The sequence below is a fragment of the Bison bison genome, unplaced genomic scaffold (genome assembly GCF_000754665.1).
Source record: "Bison bison bison isolate TAMUID 2011002044 unplaced genomic scaffold, Bison_UMD1.0 scf7180017864215, whole genome shotgun sequence".
NCBI classification, from domain to species: Eukaryota; Metazoa; Chordata; class Mammalia; order Artiodactyla; family Bovidae; genus Bison; species Bison bison.
In genome coordinates, this window is record NW_011494787.1 from 11,915,663 (window position 1) to 11,919,177 (window position 3,515).

Consider the following 3,515-nt stretch of genomic DNA (forward strand, 5'->3'; position numbering starts at 1 on the left):
TTGTCTTGTTCCTGACTTTAGAGGAAAGGCTTTCAATTTTTCACCATTGAGGATAATGTTTGCTGTGGGTTTGTCATATATGGTTTTTATTATGTTGAGATATGTTCCTTCTATTCCTGCTTTCTGGAGAGTTTTTATCATAAATGGATGTTGAATTTTGTCAAAGGCTTTCTCTGCATCTATTGAGATAATCATATGGTTTTTATTTTTCAACTTGTTAATGTGGTGTGTTACATTGATTGATTTGCGGATATTGAAGAATCTTTGCATCCCTGGGATAAAGTCCACTTGGTCATGGTGTATGATCTTTTTAATGTGTTGTTGGATTCTGATTGCTAGAATTTTGTTAAGGATTTTTGCATCTGTGTTCATCAGTGATATTGGCCTGTAGTTTTCTTTTTTTGTGGCATCTTTGTCAGGTTTTGGTATTAGGGTGATGGTGGCCTCATAGAATGAGTTTGGAAGTTTACCTTCCTCTGCAATTTTCTGGAAGAGTTTGAGTAGGATAGGTGTTATATCTTCTCTAAGTTTTTGGTAGAATTCAGCTGTGAAGCCATCAAAAAGCCTGGGCTTTTGTTTGCTGGAATATTTCTGATTACAGTTTCAATTTCCGAGCTTGTGATAGGTCTGTTAAGATTTCCTATTTCTTCCTGGTCCAGTTTTGGAAAGTTGTACTTTTCTAAGAATTTGTCCATTTATTTCTTCCATGTTGTCCATTTTATTGGCATATAATTGCTGATAGTAGTCTCTTATGATCCTTTGTATTTCTGTGTTGTCTGTTGTGATCTCTCCATTTTCATTTCTAATTTTATTGATTTGATTTTTCTCCCTTTATTTCTTGATGAGTCTGGTTAATGGTTTGTCAATTTTATTTATCCTTTCAAAGAACCAGCTTTTGGCTTTGTTGATTTTTGCTATGGTCTCTTTTGTTTCTTTTGCATTTATTTCTGCCCTAATTTTTAAGATTTCTTTCCTTCAGCTATCCCTGGGGTTCTTTATTTCTTCCTTTTCTAGTTGCTTTAGGTGTAGAGTTAGGTTATTTATTTGACTTTTTTCTTGTTTCTTGAGGTATGCCTGTATTGCTATGAACTTTCCCCTTAGGATGGCTTTTACAGTGTCCCACAGGTTTTGCGTTGTTGTGTTTTCATTTTCATTCATTTCTATGCAATTTTTTCTTTTTTGATTTCTTCTGTGATTTGTTGGTTATTCAGCAGTGTGTTGTTCAGCTTCCATATGTTGGAATTTTTAATAGTTTTTCTCCGGTAATTGACATCTAATCTTACTGCATTGTGGTCAGAAAAGATGCTTGGAATGATTTCAATTTTTTTGAATTTACCAAGGCTAGATTTATGGCCCAGGATGTGATGTATCCTGGAAAAGATTCCGTGTGCGCTTGAGAAAAAGGTGAAATTCATTGTTTTGGGATGAAATGTCCTATAGATATCAATTAGGTCTAACTGGTCTATTGTATCGTTTAAAGTTTGTGTTTCCTTGTTAATTTTCTGTTTAGTTGATCTAGCCATAGGTGTGAGTGGGGTATTAAAGTCTCCCACTATTATTGTGTTATTGTTAATTTCTCCTTTCATATTTGTTAGCATATGTCTTACATATTGCGGTGCTCCTATGTTGGGTCATATATATTTATAATTGTTGTATCTTCTTCTTGGATTGATCCTTTGATAATTATGTAGTGACCGTCTTTGTCTCTTTTCACAGCCTTTGTTTTAAAGTCTATTTTATCTGATATGAGTATTGCTACTCCTGCTTTCTTTTGGTCTCTATTTGCATGGAAAATCTTTTTCCAGCCCTTCACTTTCAGTCTGTATGTGTCCCCTGTTTTGAGGTGGGTCTCTTGTAGACAACATATGCAGGGGTGTTGTTTTTTTTGATGAAAACTATTTAAACAACTTTTTGGTTATTATATAGTCAGCATAAGATTAGCAAATGTCCCTTTGATAATGTGTGGTACTATATACAATACAATATGGAAAAGAACAGGGATTCTTATACAGTGAGTTCTAGAAACAAGTAGATTCTTCAGTTTAGCAGATGGATAGAAGTGAATTATTTAGTGAAGCATATATTCTCAAGGAATTTGGTACAATAAAAGTGTCTAGTTCCTTTAAAAATTTTTTGGAGAATATTTTCAGTCTGGTCTTATTGAAAAATGCTTCATAGCAACACACATTTTCTTTTATATACATATGCTGGAGATACAGATATTTAAGAAAAGAAAAATGAAAAGTTATGAAAATATTTAATAACTTTATGACAGCTATAATATTTTATGATCATCTTAGCTCCTGCCGGGGTCCAGCCCCGGTGGATCCAGGGAATTCGAAGCAGGGACGGCGTCGGCGAGGATCAGGAAACATCTGCTTAATTAAACTTTAATTAAGGATATAAAGAGTAATAGAATAAGGATAGCTCAGTGAGGAAATTCAGTGGAGAAAAGAGGCTGAATAATTCAGCCAGGAGGTGAGAGAAAGAATGACATGGGGAGACCAACTTTCGGTGAACAAGGCCCGCACTTTATTTTCCAAAGTAGTTTTTATACCTTAAGTTATGCATAGAGGATAATGGGGAAGGGGGTAGAGTCATGCAGTAAGCCAGGCTTTCTTCCTGCAAACTTATCATATGCAAAAGTTTAGGTGATTTGCATCATCTTCTGGCCCGGAGGCCTGTTAACATTTTAAGACCCTTTCTTCAGAAAACTTATTGTCTCTAAAGGTGATAAGTCAAGCGCCACCCTCCAAAAGCGTTAGATAAAGTTGCATTCCTATAGAGCAAAGGTGTGGTGGGCTACAACAAGAAAAAGAATTAATTCAAGGGTCCCAGGTTACAAACGTTAAAGCTACTATTTACACCAATTATAGTAATCAATACACTGCCAGGGACACAGCAGGTAAGGGATATGGAGACTTAGCAGCAAACATTGGCCCAACAAGTGAAAATCCCTTCACCAATACAATTTCTAATCAATCTTTTAACTACTCAAAAGAATCTGTGTTTAGACAGTTTAGAACATCTCCTGCCTCTCACAGTTGGGAGGCTCTGAACAGTCGCATGTGGCCGGAAAAACCTATTCAGGCAGGCTAGAGGATTTCCAAAGGAGTTTGTAGGTTGAAACACTGTCACACCCAGGAATTATTAACTGGAGCTGTAAGCTAACTTTTTTCAGAGAGAGGTAGTGGGGGACAGCCCTCCTTAAAGTCTGAAGTGTAGGTGAAAGCACAAAGCAGAAAGTAGGCAGACTCTGGTTTTGGGGGTAGATGCTCGAGAATTTCCAGGGAGACTCCTGAGGCTTGATCCCGCCTTTGCGTATGCCAAGCATCCTTCCTCACGACCTTTGCCATGGGCGGAGCTCGCTCCCCGAAGCTCCCCTCTATTATCTAACTGTCGGAGAAGGCAATGGCACCCCACTCCAGTACTCTTGCTTGGAGAATCCCATGGATGGAGGAGCCTGTTAGGTTGCAGTCCATGGGGTTGCTAAGAGTCGGACACGACTGAGCGAC

At 37.5% G+C, this 3,515-nt stretch overlaps 1 protein-coding gene across 6 annotated transcripts in view; it reads left to right on the forward strand.

The window, feature by feature from the left end:
• The window catches only part of STXBP5L (syntaxin binding protein 5-like), a 335,496-nt gene that overhangs the window by 183,533 nt on the left and 148,448 nt on the right, over nucleotides 1-3,515 (forward strand). The window lies entirely within an intron of this gene.